We start from the raw sequence: 19,425 nt of genomic DNA, 5'->3' as shown, positions 1-19,425 counted from the left end.
AACCTGCCTCTCAGAGGGAAGAGGCTGGCAGGGGAGCCAAGGGTCAGGTGCTGACAGAGCAGGTGTGCATGGCTCGCTGTCCCCTCTGCCCCACCTTTGGCCTCGCTGCCATGGACTGGAGAGAGCGAGGGGGCAGTGGGGACAGCAGTCAAGGCTGCATGGCCGCCCCAGGAGCTGCCCTTGGCTCTGGGTATTTCCATGAAGGTTAAGACCAGGGAAGCCATAGTGTCCAGTGACCAGGGCACACAACCACAGAGTAATCCATCTGGTGGTCCAAGGTCCCCACATGCGTCACACACACTCTTGTCCAGGTGTCCGCATTCCCTCCTGCTATAGGGATGGGGAGGTCCACGGTGGGACATTGGCCAGTTGACCCTTCAATGGGTTTAAGGCCCAAGATGGGGCTGAAGTGTCAAAGATGACGGGTTCCCCATGCTCAGGCAGCCATGCGTCTCGGGAGACCTGACGGTCACCCTTAGTGGACAGAGGTCGGGACTGGGCACATGGGGCAGGACAGGGGAGGGGGACCAGGCCTTTGGACAGGGAGGGTCTCCTGGAGGCTGAGGCTGCAGCTGGGAAGAGCTCAGCTTAGGTGACTGGGGGAGGTGGGAGGAGGGGCTCGTCCTGCTCCTCAGCCCCTTGGACTTCTCCTAGTGGCAGGCCAGCTGCCCCACGGAGCCAGGTGCCTGCGACCCAAGGCTCCCCCGGAGCCTGCGCACCCAGCTCCATGAGCGAGGCCCTCTCCACAGCTGTCTTGAGCCAGCCCCTGCCAACGGAGCCACAGGGGAGCTCTGGGGGCCTCGGTCCCCCGTCAGCAGTGGACCTGGCCATCGGCAGGGGCCTGGCTTACAAGGGAGCTGTTTTCCCGACAGCCTCGCCAACCTGAACCAGCAGCCGGGGGAGCTCCTGAGGGGCGGTCGGGGCCTTGCACCAGCCTGAGGCAGGGGCGAGGTCTGGGCCTCCTCAGAGGCTGCGTCTGAGCCTCAGCAGGGCTGATGGGCAGCTGTGAGGGCCTGGGAATCCGTGTCCCTGCTGTGCTCATAAGGCTTGATAAGGCTGTGCCCGGAGCAGGGAGCCCACCTGCCCCTTGCCCCCAGCTCTGCTGGCACCAAAAGGGAGGCAGCAGCTGCGGGTGGGCACTCAGGGCTCCCTGGCTGCCCTTCTGGGAGAGGGCTCTGACTGGAGGCCAGACTTCCTCCCCTGGACAGAAGTGGCCACCTGTCAAGTCAACGGCCTGAGTTTTCAACCAAGCCTCTTCCGTCTGTCCCAGCACGCTGCACGTCCAAGTCGGCCAGCTTTCAGAGTGAATGTGCGTCCGCCAGGACGGCTCCTCTTTTGCCCACCCAGACCATCATGCATTTAATCCTCTGAAATGAGGACGCTTGTCCAACATGCTTTGAAGTCTGGGGTCTGCACAAAACCTTCGCTCAGGTCACCCCCACCCCCCCAGGCCACTGGTGGAAGGTGGCTCCTGGCCAGTGTCTGGCTCTGTCCTTGGCGGTCTCCCTTCCAGGCAGGGGCACTCTGGAACTGTCATGGTGGCTGGCAGAGCCGCCTGGGAGGAGAGCCTGCTCCAGCTCCGGCCGCCCCTCGCCTCGCTGCACTCACCTGGAACCCGTCCACGCTGCGCTCAGGAGCGGCAAGGGAAGGCCGAGGTTGGACCTCGCTCAAGCCCGCTGCAGAGACAGGACTTGCCCTGGCCGATGTGGGCCCAGGCCTGCCAGAGCCAGCAGCTGCTCCACATCACGATGGACGGCCTGCTCCCGTGCACCCTGCGCCCACTGGCTGCACCCAGGAAAGCCCAGCAGTCGCCGGCCAGCTCTGTCTACTCTGTCTCCGCCCTCCCAGAGGAGACCCTTGGTGGCAAAGCCGTGGCCAGGCCTGACATCAGGGGAGGGGCCTCACAGCTGCTCCCAGGTCCCCTCCCCTCTGCTGAGCTGGCAGTTCTGGGAGCCATCAAGGACGGGGTGGGGACAGGCGGGGGCTCATGCCTTCTTTAGGAGCCAGCTGCTCTCACACTGGTGGGAGGACCCTCTCTCAGGGTGGCTTCACACCAGTGGGGGTGAGCACAGGGTCATCAGGGAGGTCCTGCCTGCAGAGAGGGTGACAGTCACGGCCACAACAAGGTGTTTCAGGGTCAGGCTCCAGGACCTCCTGGCCCCTGGGACCCCTCTTGGCCATCTCATCCTCAGGAGCCACTCGACAGGTGGCACCTGAGGATGGGGACCACCCATCTGTTCAGGCACAAAGCCCAGGGGGAGGGAGGCCCTCAGTGTCCAGCAGATGGACAGACAAGCAGCCCCAGTGTTTCAGCCACTTTGTCACCACTGTGACCACCCAGCCTGGAGCTGGTGGCAGGACGGCCTCAGGCCGCCAGGATGCGGGCACGCCCCTGGCCTCTGCGGAGCTGCCTGACATGCCCATTCACCTAGCTGCTTCTCCTGGCAGAAGGTTCGTCCCACACTCTGCCGTGTCTGCGGAGGCTCATCTGTCACAGCATCAGGTGGTGGGACACCCCTGGACACTTTGTAGACAAGGCCCTCTCTGGATACTCGGCCTCCTTTCCCAGGCGCTGGCCCTGGGCACAACTTGGCTCTATCCACGGGGAGCTTAGCACTGTCCTCCCCTGGGCAGCTTGGCATAGCTGGCCACGTGCCTCCGTTTGTCCCCACTCAGAGTCTGCCAGGTGACCAAGGCGGACAGACATTGCTCACTTGGTCTCCAGCCAGCACAGCGGGCCTGATTTCTTCTGTGACTTTCCTGATGGTGCAGGATGGCCCTCCTGGGGCGTCCACGGCTGGAGAAGGACAGGCAGCGTGGAGGCCGTGCTTGGCTGTGTGCACAGTGGAAGGGCCTGCAAAGCTCTGCCCTGGAGCCCGCAGGTCTTTGTGACCCACCCACATGGCCCCTGGCTCAGCCCCAGAGACCCCGGCACAGCCTGGATGCTGGGGTTGGGCTTAGAGGTGGTAAGGGGGGAACCATGGTCACCTAATGGCTCCGAGTCTCCTGGGCATCGTTTGAGCTCCAACCTGCTAGGCAGGGCTTTCAGGCCGGCACCGGGGACCTGACCCTGCTCTAGAGGCTCTCTTGGGGCAGAGATGGGTGCAGAGAGACCCCTCACCCCAAATCACACTGAGGGTTGTGCTCAGCAAGCTTTCCCAGCCGCCCTCCTGCAGGAGAGGAGCGCGCTGTCCTTAGAAAGCGCTCCGGCCAGGCGTGGTGGCGCCCGCCTGCAGCCCCAAGTGTTTCAGCCAGTTTGTCACCACTGTGACCAAAAGGCCTGACAAGAACGATTTAAAGAAGAAAAGGTTTATTTGGATCTCGGGTTTTCAGAGCCCACCACTGCCTACCCCACTGTCTGGGCCCGAGGTGAGGCCCAGCATCGTGTGGAAGGGCGTGGCCAAGGAAGGCCGCTCAGGACCCGGCAATCGGGAAGCAGAGAGAGGCTAAGGTCAGCTCAGAAAATAAGACCCTAAGCCGCTGGCCCATGACCAGCTCCTCCAGCCCCACCTGCCATGTCACCGCCCAGTTAATCCCCAGCAGCAAGCAAAGCACTGACTGGTGAAGGCTCTCGTAGTAGCCAGTCCCTTCACCTCTGAGCCTGCGTGCCCTGCCCCACACATGAGCTTTGGGCCACTTCACATCTCGACCTTAACACCCACTTACTCAGGAAGCTGAGGCGGGAGGATCCTTCCAGCTGGGAGTTCAAGGCCAGCCTGGGCAACACAGCAAGACTCCGTTGAGAAGGTGCTCCAGCCAAGGGTCAGCGTAGGCAGCAAGGCCTTGCCCTGCACACGGAGCCTCCTGGGTGAACACTGCAAGTTCAGAGGAGCAGACGCAGGACCAAAGACCCTGCTCCCTCGGGTTTGCCCAGCGTCTTCCTGGTTACTTGGTCATGAAAGGCCTCCACTCCCGGGCCCACCCAGACCATCATGCACTTGATCCTCTAAGCCCCTGTTACCCATTTTCCTTTGTTTCTAGGCAAAGGAACCTTGGTTTTTTCTTCAGGGGAAATAATGATCCAAAAAAGAATGCACCCTTACAGGTAGGGGTGGCGAGCAACATAATTCTGTCCAACGAGATGTCCATATATTTCTTCTGAGCTCTTGAAAGATTTGATTTCCTGATATTAATGCCAATGCCTGCCTTGTTGTTTCTTCTGTTATGCTGTTGCGCAAATGGGTGTGATCCCTGGAGCAACAGCAGCCATTTGTGGGCAAGGAAGGAAAGACCCAGAAAGCTGAAGACCTTGACTTTGGGCCATTGCACCAGTTAGCAAGTTGGATTTCTCCTTAAATAATATTAAACAAACCTCTATATTGTTTAAGACATCATTTTACGAGAGCCTGTTATTGACAACTGAAAGCAATTCCTAACTAGCTCCCACAGAACACGTCCCTGAGATCATCTAAGGTGAGCCTCTCCTGTCTGCGTCTGACTTGAGAAGTGAGCATATTCTCCATTTCACAAATGAAGCAGTCATGGTCAGGAGGGTTGTCAGCGCTTCCCAGGGTCACACTGTTCCTAAGTGGCAAAGCCGGGACTAAGCCGGTCTCATCTGGCTGTGCATGCTGTGACTGAGACCTGAAGGGAGGAATTTGGAAATACAGAAGAAAAACAGATTAGTGTTAATAGGTGGAAGACAAGCTGCCCAGAGCTCTGCTTGTTCCGGCCTGTGTTTGGCTGGCTGGCGGCGGGCACTGTCCATCCTGGAGTCGGGAGGGAGCCCCGTGGCTCTAACGACACCATCCTGATTCCCTGGGAGGCCGCTCTGGCAGGTGCTCTCGTGGCCTGGCACCTTCTGGAGGAAGCGGATACTAACGTGCAGGGCAGGGCAGGGCAGCTGGCTGGGGAGCAGCCATGGCAGAGGAGGAAGAGCCCAGGCCTGTCAGGGACGGTGCAGCGAGGGTCCTGGCCCCCCAGGGCTCTGAGTGACCTGCTGTGACTTGACACTCTGCATCCGCTCAGCTGCCCCGTCTCTGCCAGGGCTGGTGGACACGGCCTCTGGGAGTGCCCGTCCCTGACCAGAGGATGAGAATGGGGTGGTTCTGCCTGCACATGGTGCCAGGTGACTGGCCCACTGCCCCGCTGCTTCTGGGGTCCTGGTGTGTGGCAGATGGCTGGGTTGGTGGCCAAGGCAGGATGAGGATGATGGCTTGGTCCCTGCTCTGTGACCATCCTGTGGCCTTGCCGTGAGTTTCAGAGGTGACGCCCGTGCTCACTGGCCAGCTCTGGGTGTGGAAGGGAGTGATGGTCCTGCTTCCAACAGAGACAAAAGGGGGGGTGCAGCTGACGCTGGGCCCAGGGCTCCAGGCCCCCTGCAGTGGTCACAGCCCAGGTGGACAGGAGAGACGGTGAGTGAGGGCCAGGGAGGGAGGAGACAGGGGCTGGGGGCTGGGTGAGGGGCAGGGGAGGGACAGTGAGGTGAAGGCAGGGGAGGAGATGGGACAGGAGGAGGCTGGACCAGGAGCTGGGTCAGTGGGGGAGAAGGGAGGGGAGAGGAGAAGGGGGGGGAGAGTGGCCCGGTGCGGAGGAACCGCAGGCCCGGGAGCCACACACGGCCTCTCTGCTTGCTGACGTCACAGGCCCCATGGGTGATGAAGAGGCTGTGGACACCATTGAGAGGGACAGGCCTGCTCAGAGCTTGGCACACAGACCACGTGCTGCAGCCCTGGGCACCAGGGCCGTGGTCGGCCATCTGGAAGGCTCAGCTCTGTGGGGGTGCCTCCCCAAACAGCAACTGCCGCACGTGGCCCTGGGGTCTGCAGGGTGGTGGGCTTTCCTCGGAGAGGAGGGGCTTCCTCCAGGCCACATTCAGCCCCAGCTGACACCCAGCCATGTGGCTTCCCAACTCCTCCCACCCAGGTCTGACATCAGGGCTGAGCACTTGGTCCAACTTCCTCCCTTCCTCTGCAGACAACAGTGGGGCTTACCTGTGCCAGGGCTTACCTGTGCCGGGGCTTACCTGGGCTTACCTCTGTTGGGGCTTACCTATGCGTGGGCTTACCTGAGCCAGGGCTTACCTGTGCCACGGCTTACATGTGCCATGGCTTACCTGTACCAGGGTTTACCTAGGCCACGGCTTACCTTTGCCAGAGCTTACCTGTGCCACGGCTTACCTGTGCCACAGCTTACCTGTACCAGGACTTACCTGTGCCAGGGCTTACCTGTGCCATGGCTTACCTGTGCCGTGGCTAACCTCTGCCAGGGCTTACCTGTGCCATGGCTTACCTGTGCCAGGGCTTACCTGTTTGGCTTGAGCACAATCTGAGTCTGATGGCCTCCCGATGTGGCCTGAGGTACGTTCCAAGGGACGCATGGGTTTGACCCCACCCTTCCCTGTTTCCCTGTGACTTTCCACAGCTGGGTCAGGAGGAGACGCAGCTCCTCCATCTCCCACAGGGGGAAAGTGAAGCCTCTGGTCTCAGCAGAACTGACTTGGGATGTGGTCTGGGGAGGGTGTGGGGACCAAGCTCTGGTCAGACAGGCTGTGGGGATGCAGCCCCGCAGTGTCCCAGGCGCTGTCACTCATGGCCTCTTTTGGGGCTAGGTGTCCATCACAGTCACAGACCGTGCCGTGGAATTCATCCTGAGGGTCCTCAAGTCTCTTCCTTCCAGATCCATCTCATGTGGGCCCTCAAGGCTGGCCTGCACGCTCTGCCCCCTGGGTCTGCAGAGCTGACCCCTCCCAGTCTGGTCGGAGCTGGGGACCCTACAACTCCACCCAGCACTCTGCAGCCCTGAGTGCTCATCACTGGGCCCAGTCCACTGCCTGGCCATGCTGGATCCCTCCGCCTGTGCAGATGCCCCAGCTGGCCCTGGGGTGGGCTGGGCTGAGTGGACCACCTGCTCGGGGCTCCTCACTGGACGTCTGCCCGCTGTCACTTGACAGCAGCGCAGGCTGCATGAGCGGCTGATCTGCAGGCAGTTCTAAGGTGAGGCGCGCTTTACCTTATTTGGTTCTTTCTATTTTGGGCTTGCTTGGCTCAGGTGCTGGCAGGCGTGGGCTGCCCTGACGGGGGCTGTGGGGCCTGAACCTCGAAGAACCTGCCTCGCACACCCCCCCGCCCACGCCCCCAGTCAGCCTGCACGCCCTCCCTCTGCCACCTCCTCCTCGCCCCAAGTTCCCCTGGAATCCTGAAGCCCTGGAGGCCCAGGGTCCCCACCTTTAGACACATACAAGTCCCCAGAGGTTTTGGAATCGCTAAGTGGATTAACGAGATGAGGTCTCCCTCTTTGTCATTAGAAAACTGGGCCCCAGCCAGGCAACAGAATGAGGTGGTGTCACCTGGTCACAGACCGAGGACCCAGTTCAAATGATCCCACAAATCCACCTCCTGTCCAGGGCAGCCTCAGCCCATCCAGAGCTACCAGAGGGGACTAAGTCAGTAGTAGCAACGCCCCTGCCAAACTTGGAGCTGTAATTAAAGTGCCCAAAGACAGGCTGGCACCTGTTCAGAAAGTCTCCCGTGGATGTGGCTGTGACCACGTGAGCCTAACGCTCTGTGCCAGCAGGGGTTCCTGCCCATTACTGTGGCCACCCCACTGTGGGCCAGGGGGCCCTGACCAGCCCCAACCTCAGGCTCTTTAGAATCCCGATCAATACCCAGGGGAGGACAAACACCCCCAGCAAGCAGCCCGAGAGAGGCACACACCCCCTCCCAGCCAGCCAGGGCCACCAGGGGCAGCGGCAGGGTGGCAGCCCTGTAGGGGAGGTGCAGCCAAGTGCCGGGCATCTGTTAGGCCAGGCCGCGTCCTTCTGCCTGGCCTCTGCCCTGTGGGCAAGGCTGAGCTGAGGCAGGACCCAGGGAGGCGGGACTGGGCCGTGTGTTCTCTGCAGGAAGCGGGCGAGGAGCTATCAGGACCGAACCCTATCCCAGGGCACCACCTGCCCTGGGCAGAGGCCCAAGGAGCCCCAGGTCTGACCCGCATTGCAGCACTTTTGTGCCGGGAGGATTAGGGTTAGGGTTAGGGTTGGTCCAAGGCACCCACCCCTGTGACGACCTCAGAAATGTGACATGAGAATGGAATGCTCCCTTCCTGCCACACTCCTGAGGGTGGCACTGGGCAGGGGTGCAGCCTGGAGAGTTGCCGGCCACCATCAGCAATTGCTCCGCTAATCTGGACCCTAGACGTGCCCTCTCCTGATCACTGCTCAGCGTTAAATCAGAGTCCTGCCTGTGGAAGTCCGGAAGGTTGGGAGCTTGTCCTGATTTTGACTACAGATGCCTTGGACTTGGATGTGGGAAGGACAACATGTGCTTCTGGGCTCCTGGGGGACTAGAGTTACGGTGACCTCCCTCTGTCCCTTCCAGGTGGCCCCCAGAGCCACCTCCTGGGCTGTCTCCTGACAATCAGGCTGCTCTTGTTCGAGGGGTCTTTCCCTCGACTGCTGCCGCTGAGTGCACCTTCGCTCCTGTGGAAGGTTTGTGAGCACCTCCTCGGCTGTCCCAGTGACACCACAGCAGAGGTGTCACTTTTCTCTATCAGAGAGGCAAGCTAACCTCGAAAGCTCGGGAGACGTGGATCAGAGGGCGTGAAGCTTCTGTTAAGTGCATGAGTAAGTGCTGGGCTCCAACGCATGGGTGGGGACTGCAGTTCACCTGCATCCTGCACCCCAAAGTTGCCAAGGGAGTAGGTCGTTGGGTGTTCTCATAAACAAGGGGAAAGACGGAGAGTGAGGTGATGGATATGCTAATTAGCTTGATGGTGCAGTTCACTCCGCGACGTATACATGCACCCCAACACCCCGTGTGCAGCCTAAGTGTATGTAATTTTTGTCAATCATAACTCCATAAAGCCGGGGGAGGAGGATGGGATCAGGTAATGCGTGCAAAGTGCTGATCACCCACCTGGCACATCCGTGGTGACAATCAAGAAGTTGTCATCATCAAGATCACTGGCTTCGCCATGTCATCTCCATGACTGGGGCTCAGGGACCGTGGGTGCCTGAACTCCCAAAGCAAGACCCTCACACACAAGCTGAGCACCTGAGGCCGTCAGGTGGGATGGCACAGGGCTGCAGGTCCTCGGCGGGTGGCAGGCGCCGGGGTGTCCATGAGGGTCTGGGGCAGCCCCTCCCCCTCTTTGGGGCTGTGTTGAGGCTGTGGTCGCATCTGTGCCCAACGTCTCCATCCTGGGGAACTCACCTCACCTTTGCTGAGAACTAGGTTTATTTTTATCTGTTATTTATTGTCCTGACTCATGAAATTGCACCCTTCAGGATGCCAGAACAAAATGTTTTGTTTTTAAAAAAAAAAAATTAGCAAAAATGCTGAAAGTGGATGAAAGATGTTAAGCTTCTTTTATCTCCTAAAATACGAATTTAAATACTTTCACTTTATGATCCAGAGAAAGAATTAAATAAAAAATAATCCCAGAAAAACATCAAACTCTCACTCCTTCAAACTTCAATTTAAAAAGCAAAACACAAGAATCACTAAGTCACCGAGCACCAACTCGACCTGCAGGGTGCTCCTGCCTCTGGCCAGCAGGGGCTAGGCCAACAGTCCCCCGGCTGTGGCTGCTTCTAAGGACTGACAGGCCCTAGGCCTGTGGCAGCAGGAGGTGGCAGTGTCCCTAGTCCAGACGCTGATGCTGGGCTCTGTCCAGTGAGGACCTGTTGGCTGATGGTTGCTCCAGCTGCAGCAGGAAGAGCCACAGGGGGATCGTGCCCCTCACCAGCATCTGTGGGGAGACAAGAGCCAGCACACCCAGGGACACGGGGAAGCTGACGCGTGGGAGTCCACTCAGGTAGGGGCTCCTGGCGGCCGGAGCCTCCACCTCGACACAGGCCCTGAGGGCCCAAAGCCACCGCTGGGGCCCAGCACCTGGGTTCTTCTCCAGCCTCATGGTCAGTGCTTCGGAGAGGCCAGGCCACTGCACTGGGTTCTGTTCCTAGAGTCACAAGGGTTCAATGGCACAGAGGAGGAGAGCCGGGCCCCTTCAGGACAGAGGTGACGGTGAAGGGGTTGGCCAGGACAGCTGCGTCCAGGGTCCCCTCCTTCCCAGGAACCCTGCTCCAGTGGTCAGGAGGACAGGGGACAGCTGTGGGGGGAGGGGTGGCCTGTCACAGAGAACACAGAGCCACCTGCACATGGTGGCAACAGACCACAGTCCGTTTTGCTGAGGAGGAGGCTGAGGTGGGCCCAGCCTCCTGTAGTTTCCGTTGGGGAGGTCCAGCGCTCCCCTGAGCCTGGACGGCAGGAAGGCCAGTGGCAGGGTCCTGGGATGTCAGGACTGGAGGAAGCCCCGGGACCTCCTGTCCACACCACCCTCCGCAGGACAGAGAACCTCAGAGCCAGGGGCCGAGCTGCCTTGTCCAGGGACAGAGGGGGACAGGGAGCGAGCTGTGTGGCCATCCAGCCCTGGAGAAGGTGGGTCTTTCGTCTTCCTAGTCGGCCAGGACATGAGTCCCCCTGCACAGGGACTGAGGAAAAGAAGAGTGACGTGGCAGCTCAGAGTCACAGAAAATGAGTGACCACGTAGGTGCCTCTCTGGCCCTCCCACCTCCCCTCCTCTGCAACTGCCAGGAGCGTGCAGGGTGGCTCCCCCCCACGGGTCGTCCCCTCTCTTCACAAGGTTTCAAAATGGTCCTCCCCTAAGTCCATCCGCCTGGAGAACCTGCCACCTGCAGTCCTGGGAAGGGAGCCGGGGACCTTTCTTGGGTAAGAAGGAAACCTCCTCTCGCCCATAACTGCCCCTTGCCACCCCGGAGTGACCCCTCCTCCTTGCTACTGTCTGACTTCACTGCCAAATAGACCAGCCTTGGTCCCTGAATTCTTCGGACACCACCATCTCCAGCCCCGTGCTCCCTGGGAGACCAGCTGTCCTGAGAGTCCCCTGGTTTCCACCACAGTGGCCCGAATCCTGGCCCCTCCCGGGCCTGAGAGGCTGGACTCCTCCCCCATTTTATAGGTGCTGTCCCTGGGCAGAGAGGAGGGTGTTTAGAAGGCACAGGGGGAGGGCACGGGGGAGGGTTGGCTGTGCAGGAGGGCAGTAGGCAGTGGTCGGCGGCCACCCAGGGCCGGGGGTCGGGGCATCGTAAGCAAAGACCAGCAAAACCTGCTGAGGGGTTCAGGGGGGATTCAGTAGGTGCCTGACTTGGGCTGCCCTGGCCTGGTGGCAGACCCCAGCTGGACTGGCTTCTGAGCTCTGGGTATGAGGGAGGACACTGTACACTGGGGAAGAGGGCTTGAAGGCCCGGGCACGCCACCCGAGTCTCCCAGACAGACCGGCTCAGTAGGGAGAGGGAGGAGCGGGCCACTGGATACGTGGCTCAGACCCAGACGGTGACAGAGCGGGACAGGCCGTGGGAACCTTGTCCCCTCTCCACTCCACCTGCTTATGGGGGTGAGGGGCTGGAAGGGGACACTGGGGACCCAGCTCCTTCCTCGCTGCCCATGGTCTCTCCTAACTAGGAACAGACGAGTGCAGGAGGGGCCAGGCTGAGGCCACCACACACCCTTGCTCTATGGGCTCCGAGCCACCCAGGCAGGAGCTGTAAGACGGCAGGCCAGACCAGGGCTCCCTGGACACCTGGGAGGAGCCAGAGTTTCCCGGTGACCTTCACCTCATCGGTACCAGGCATTGCCAGCCAGGGACGCTGGAACCTGACAGTTCAAGTGGCTAACTGGTCATGCAGCCAGGGCTCGGCAGAGCCAGAATGCTGACTCGGGCCACCTGAGCCCCAGGTGGGACACTGAGCAGTCTCCTTGGGAAGGTGCCCCAGGGATTTCCAAGATTAACAGCGTTAATTAGAAGCCCTGCATTATTCAGAGTGGATGTCGCTGCTGGGCTCCGAGTTTCAAAGACACTGAGTCAGATGAACCCTCTGCATTCTTCTTCTCTCGCAGGACAACCGAAGCCCCTATCTCAGACTGAAGGTGGCATGTCCTCCCAGGGAGCATGTCATTCAGAAGCCACCTCCCCACCAAGGTCACAGAAGGAAAGGGGTAGAAAGCCGGCCTAAGATGCCTCCCACCCCCAGAGAGGCAGGAGGGGAGGGCGCGTGAGCTGGCGCCAGAGCAGAGCTTCAGGCACATCCATGGGCTCTACCCGAGGCCTTGGTGGCCCTGCTGCCATTGCTCCCGGTCACCGGGCTGCAGTGAAAGGCTCTCAGGCCGTTGCAGGCTTGAAAAGCCAACCCCCCCTCCACTTCCTAGATTTTAAATGAATGGAAGCCCTCGTAGGAAAGCCCATGTGTCCAGGGGAGAGGGAGCCGCAGGTGCACTGGGGGTTCCGGTGGGGGGATCAGGCGGGGCGGGGGCGAAGACCTCTTCCATTGCAGACACACAGACGTGTGCTTCAGCCACGGCGAGCCCCCTCGCAGCACGCAGTGCAGTGGCCCTGCTGGACATGGACTGACCAGGCCCCAGCAGCCACCCCTAGCCCTGGTCTTTGCATCTGTGAACTTGGGTTTCTGTGTCCTGACAGGAGTTGCCATGAGGGACAGTGTGTCCTCCAAGAGGGCACGGGCAGGCAGCTGGACTGCGCCCCCTGCCCAGGCCAGGATGCCCTTCAGTCACAGGAACTTCCCTACTGGGTGTCTAGGTTTCTCCCCAGGATGCTGGTGTCACTGGGGCTGATGGTGGCGCAGGGCAGGCCTGAGCACCCTGTGCTGTGGCCACCGCGGGGCGTGCTCAGGCACCCTGATGACAGGGGCAAAGGGCTCCTCCCCAGGAGAAGGGCACAGGGCTTGGGCTGGAGTCACACAGGCTGCCTACAACTGCCAGCCTGGGTGGTCCTCACGTGGATGTGAGAGTCACCAGGTCCAAGTGGGGACATGAACGGACTATGTTGTTGCTGCTCACTACAGACCTAGTGTGAGTGGAGGGCGACTGTGGCCACCATCTGTGGCTCAGGTTACAGTAGGCAACAGGAGCAGAGGGGCCTCTGGTGTGAGGAGCCGAGGTGGCTTCCCAGATGAAAGCCAGGAGGGCCGTGAGCTGTGACAGCAGGACGGAGCTGCAGAGCCAGGACAGGAAAGTCCTGGGAGGGTGGCATCTGTCCCCAGGGGCCACGGGGTGCCCAGGGTGCTGCAGACTGTCATCTGTGTCCTTCCGTGTCCTCTGCAGGAGCCCTGGCCCCCCACGTGGAGCTCCTAGGAGATGGGCTTCCGGAGGAGATGAGGGTTAGCCGAGGCCACGGGGGTGGGGCCCATGTGACGAGATCAGCCTTCCCAGGAAGAGATGCCAACAGCTCGCTCCCTCCCCTCCCTGTGGGACGCAGCAGAAAGGTACCCTCTGAAAGCCGGGACGGGGCCTCGCCGGGGCCACCCTGCTGGCCTGACCACAGATTTCAGCCTCCAGAGCATGAGACAGGAGGCCAAGGGCAGTGGCCAGCCTCATGGACGTGAGTATCGACAGCTTTCTGGAAAGGGTGGAAGCCGATCGGGAAGGGTGGAAAGAGAGGGCCCTGGAGGCAGAGCTGTGGACCACAGCCCTCAGGGGCAGTGTGGGCAACCCGGAGGCCACCCATGCTAAGAGGCCAGCTCTCCTGGGGGCTCCGGGGGCACCGGCTGGGTCTGGGTGTTCACTAGCAGGTGCCCAGGTGCAGGGCTGGGGGGCTTGGGGCAGGAGTGGTGGGGTCTGCAAGCCATGGCCACAGGGAGGGAGGGGCGTGCTACAGGAGGCAGCAGGGAGAGGCCACGGAGCCAGCCAGGCAGGCTGCAGTGGAGTTTGTGTCCAGAGAGGACCTCAGTTCCACCATCACCCCTGGACTCCCTGAGGAGACCAGAGGGACCAGGCACATCGCTGAGCACAGAGAGGCCTCTCCAGAGCCCCAGCCTGGAATGTGCACCTCGGTGCCTGGTGCCTGCCCCGGGAGCCGGTGCCTCCAGACAGGAGGAGGGCTCCGGAGTCTTCACTCCGCAGAAGGAATCTTCCATGAAGCACCCGGATGCAGGACACAGCCATGACAATTTCTGGGCCCCCATCCATGTTCTCCAATGAGGATCCCAGCCCCTGTGCGCAGGAGAAACGATTTGGACCTTACTATTTCCACCCCAGAGAGGGGCTTACTTGGAAAAGGGTAGATGGTGATATGGAATGTGATTTGGGGTTCTGGAGGGACTGGCTACCTAGTCCCCTGAGTTACAGGGACAGTCGAATGTCACTCCCTCCCCGCCTCTTTCCCCAGCTTGCTTCACTCTGGAAGCAGGGGACAATGACTGGAGCCACTGTGGTCTTAATCATCGTTGCCACGTTAATCGACTCGCCTGAGTGAAGGGGGCTGGCAGAGCATGCCTTAGTCAGGAGCAGGTGCATCTGTCCTAATGGGGCACAGCAGCCACCGCAGAGCCCGGGGCTGGGGAACTTCATTAATGAGAGCAGAACAACCCAACTCTGGGCTTGAAAATCACCACAGAACCTGGATTTCATATACTACCCAAGACTTGGGCGTCCCCCACCTGCCATTCTACTGTAAGAGAATGGAACATGCTTCCAAAGTTGTTTTTATCTATTTAAAATCCTCCTGGAATGTGAGTTCCTTTCCTCTGCAAGTTACAAAAAAAAAAATGTCATTTTCTCAATTACGTGTGGTCACTGAGAGGACCACCCAGGATGTCTTCATGAGAACACCTAATGCGGGTGACGGGCCAAATCGGCCAAGGGTACATTTCTTGAAGCCAGAAAAAGGGTTTGACACAGGGACTTGGGAACACAGTTCTTCAGTCCATAGCAACCCAGACAGGCAGAGGAGGGCAAAGGTGGGCAGGGAGGCTTCCCAGAGGACCCAGCTTCATGGGGCAACAGCCTCCCGTAAGGTCTGGGTGGCAGGGAGAGGTCGTGACAGAGGCACTGGACCGCAGCAGCACGTGTGTGCATGTGGATGTGGAGTGTGCAGGTGTGGGCATGCGTGTGCTCGTGTGTGCTCAGGCACAGGTAGGGAGGGGCGCTCGGCTGGGGACCCACCCCACAAGCTGAAGTTGGGGTTGGAAAGAGGAGGCGGGAATAGAAGAGCCACCTACAGGCCAGACAGAGGAGCTGGGGGTTGGCCTTGAAGGTGGCCGTCCTTGCTGCAGGTGATCTTAGGAGTCTGTGGTGGGATGGGGAGGTGGGCAGGCGGGAAGCCAGAAGGAGTGGTCCCTGGGTGCACTGGGTGCACTGGAGAGCAGGCTGGGGCTGGGTGAGGGCTGGGGTCATGCGCACAGAGGCTTCAAGGGCTGCACGGCTGCAGCCATCTTTTGTGGCCGGGTCCTCCAGCTGTGGCTGGTATCCCTCACCTTCCAAAGCCCTGTGTGCCCAAGGCTGTCCCCACCACCTGCTCTTGACCTGACGCAGCTGCCTGGAATTGTCCCTTCATTCTTAACACCTGTGTGGTGATCGATTAAGAGCATTGTAGATGTCTGAGCTCTGGAACTAAACGTTCCTTGCTATTTTGTGTGGTCAGCACTTTGCTGAGGGTCACTGGCCAGCCCAGGATGTCTCTGTCCTGTGGTTCCCCTCCCTCCTGGAACAGGTACCTATATCTGGGGGCTGCAGCTTTCTCAGGAGGTAAGCCCTGCCAGGTGTGACCCTCTGATCTGAAGGATGCTCCACAGTTGGCGTCACCGCGTGTCTCTGAAGACAGAACCACTTTCCTCTGGTTTCCATTCTCGCCGTGTTCACACGCTGCTGCTGTGAGACATTTTCTCCTAAGTAATCTGGATGCGTTTACAATCTTCTCTTCCCTTGAATTTTAGGGCTCTTCCCCGAGGCACCTTGACACTTATTTTTATTTATCTTGATTGAGATTCACGGCCTCGGTGTCTGGTGACTCCTGAGGGTCCTGAGCTCCGCCCGAGCCGCCCTCCTGGGCCATCCTGCCCGTGCTCTGTCTCCACTCTCCCTCCTCCACGCTCTCCTAGAAGTCACCACAGTGACTCTCCCCGTCACTCCCCTGCTCCTCTGAATCTTCTCTTCCTATTTCCCATGTCTGAGTCCCATGGTGTACTGTGGACCATTAACTGGGACCTCCTGTCCACTCCTGCTGGCCCCAATCGCATTGACGACTTCCGCTCAAGGCACCCACTGACAGCGAGGTCTGTTGGGCGAGCGGCTCACCCTGGGTGCTGAGTGAGGGCCGCCCGTCTTCTGCTGGAGTCACCTCCTTCCTGCTCTACACCGGCAGCCAGCGGCTTCCGCAGACGGGAACACGGCCATGTCCCTTCACAGGCAGGGTCCCCGGGCCTGGGCTGCTTCTGTCTGCTGGTTGTTTGCTGGCTCCTCTCCCCCTTGCTGCGTTTTATTTGACTTCTCTACTTCCAGGATTCCTTGGGTTTCTTAGAACCTGTGGAGGTCACAGGAGGCGCTGGGGAGGACTGACCCCCCGGGGGATGTATGTTTGCCCCACAGTGTGCCCGGCGGTGACCCCGACTTGGCGAGGGGCTTCCCATTCTCCATGGCTCCTGCCATTTTATTCCCAGGACCCTGGGAGGACAACTTCCTGGTTCCCTGAGGTTGGGGTGGGTGGGATTTTCTCTCCTAGCTCACTGTTCCATGAGGGGTACCAATTTCACAAGGGTTCAAGTGACAGGTCACCTGCAGCCCTTATGGTCCAGTCTCCAGAGCTCCTGGGACATAGCACACCTTGGAGACCAGAGGGTCCTCCACCTCTGCTCACTGGCCTTGTGCTGTGAGGCTCTCCTGTCCTCTTCTTAAGGCTTCGTGGGTCTCTGGGAAGGCGGAGGTGAAGTCCAGCCCCGCCTGTTGGCATGCAGGAGGCTTCCAGTGGAGTTCCCACCAGTGTCCAAGCCGGAAGTCCCTCTTGGCATCACTCACTCCTTTGCTGGGATCCTCCCACATGCTACTGAAGTGCAGAGACCACAGCTTTCCCAGCCCAGAGCCTCCTGCACCCAGCTGGGCCCCCTCAGGGGCCTGATTTCAGAGTATGAGCCTGTCCTCTTCCTTTGCCTGTAGCTGCTCTGCAGGCGGAACATAGCTGAAGAGGTTCTCCTTTGTCGTGCTGAGAGCCTGAGACTCCGGCATTCTAAGTGACTGCTGTGATCACACAGCTCCCAGGCGGCTTGCCGACACCTTGACTTTCTTCCTGAGACCCGGGCTTCCGCACGCTACGCTTTGGTGCACAGAGCTTCGTCTGTGTGCAGGCAACAGGGCGTATTTATGTCCCCACCTGAGCTGGTGCATAAGAAATTGCAGGGTTTACAGCCCGATCTGCTCATTCCTCACCGCTTTTAACACAGAGTGGCCACTGCGCTCTCCTTTGGAGGAAAAGTTCTTGGAAACTTCCTGAAAAGTTTCTGCAAGGATAAAGTTTGACGAGCAGTGCAGGGGTTTAAAACGGACCATCATATCCAACGACTTTGACCAGAGGGCTGGCAGCTGCGCTCCTCGTCTCCTCAGGTCTCTGCTCAATTTCACCTCTCGGTCAGACCTTCCCTGATGGTCCTGTTTAAAGCCGCAATCCAGCCTCGACCTTGGAGCGGGCAGCACCGCGCCTCAGCTTTATTTTTATCTGTAGTTTCACCAGCCTCTGACATGCTGTATATTTTGCCTGTTGTCCCCCCAGAATGCCAATGTCATACCACTGGAGGACGTGGCTGGGTGCTGGGGACTGTAAGCCTGGAACAGAGGGACCCTGTGTTAATAAATGAGCGGGGAGGACAAGTGTGGCCTGTTCTTCTCGATATTCCAACTGAGACTCACACCCACCTTTTGAGGCAAGGAGATGTCAGTGGCGGGCACACTCGGCCGGCCAGCAGCTGACCCAGGGGCTCCACACTGCTGTACTTCACCTCTCTGACCCCCAGCCTCGGGGGGATGACACTCATGGCCTCTGTGGTTGTTGCAGGTTGTTTGTCCTCGCTCAATCAGAGGCCATTGAGGACCTGGAATGTCCCCCCGAGACCCCCGTGTGCAGGCGTGGTCCCCAGCCGCTGGTGCTGCGGGGGCAGTGGAGGCTTAGGACCTCTTTAGGGAAGCAGGGCCTGGGGGCGCCCTGGAAGGGGACATTTTTCCCAGCCCCTTTCCCTTCTCTTTGGCTTGCTGGCCGCCATGAGGGGAGTAGCTCTGCTCCAACACACCCTCCCCGCCACGGCCGTCTGCCGCGCCACAGCCCAGAAGCAATGGGCACAGCCCACCGTGACCGGAACCTCTGAAATCTGAAATCCGAGCCCAGGTAAACCTTTCCCCCTAAGTATTTTCTCTCCGGTCTTTTTTTTACAGTGATGGACAGCTGACCAACACAGATGCCCAGGGGTTTCTGTGAGTTACAGCATCAGACTTCGTGGGCAAAATGGTGGCCAGCTGAAAAGGCAGCAGGCACTGCCGCTGGGTGTGCCTGCCGAGGCAGCGTGGGGTCAGCTGGGGTCAAGGGACACTGTCCCATCCAGGAGGGATCCGTGTTGTGGTTCCGCCCCTTCGTTGCTGTGGCTGTGGGTGATGAACGGAGCCCTGCCTGACCTAAATTTTCCAACCTGTAATCCGTCAGGCAGTTCTGAGACCTGAGACACTGAGTGATTTGGGGACTTCTTGCCTCATGACACATTTTTATCACCTGGTGGACAGATTTCCTCCATTTTCCTCCTGTGCGTGCACATGATGATTCTCTGTCCCTATCACTCTCTCCCAGCCATGATTTACACCCACAATGTCATCCTTTGTCCTTCCTTCTCACTGACACGTGTACAGAAGCACATACACACGGCAGTTCATGAAGCCCCTCGTACAGATCCCCAGACTTTCTCTACCACCCCTTGATAAGGGTGAAAATGACCACAGCACCCGTCAAGGGCTGCCTAGTGCCAGGGTAGCACACCAACCATGGTCCATTCGTCTCCTGAGCTTTCACAAAACATTAATTGTTCAATATTATTCTCATTCCTGCTCAAATGATGAGAAAATCCAGCTCATCACAATGTTATGGGAGAACAGACCCCTCTTCAGTGTTCAGAGGCTCCATCCCATACACCCCAAATAACCTCCAGGTACTAAGGACAGCCAGGCACAGAGTGGCTCAGGACAGCTCTTGGTGGCCCAAGGGCCTGAGCAGAGGAATACAGAATGTACTAGGCAAAAGCGCTTCTCAGGCTTGTGTTCATTCTGGCCAGTACAATAGAAGAAACACTTTTGCAAGATTTAGCTTTAAGGGTGCTATGGGAATTTGAAACTGTCAAAATAATAAACCAAAATGTATCAGTATTCATTATTTGTTCTCACCCTACAAAATCCACATGTTCCACCGTATAGGTTTTCTCAAACACAAGTCATTTGAAATTCCCAGCCAGAGAAAGAGCCAAGAAAGGAAGGGTCTAAAAATGAGCTGCAAACCACGGACACACATCTCCATACACAAACGTGCACGCAGGCACACACACGCAGGCACACGGAGGGTTGGGATCGGGTCTGGGGGCCATTGGTTTGTGAGCAAGTGACCCGTGAAGGGGGAGGACCACTGCCGGGTGAATCCCGGCATCTGTTGCAA

The sequence above is a fragment of the Marmota marmota genome, unplaced genomic scaffold (assembly GCF_001458135.2).
Source record: "Marmota marmota marmota unplaced genomic scaffold, marMar, whole genome shotgun sequence".
Classification (NCBI taxonomy): Eukaryota; Metazoa; Chordata; class Mammalia; order Rodentia; family Sciuridae; genus Marmota; species Marmota marmota.
Note: the sequence above shows the minus strand (reverse complement) of the source record.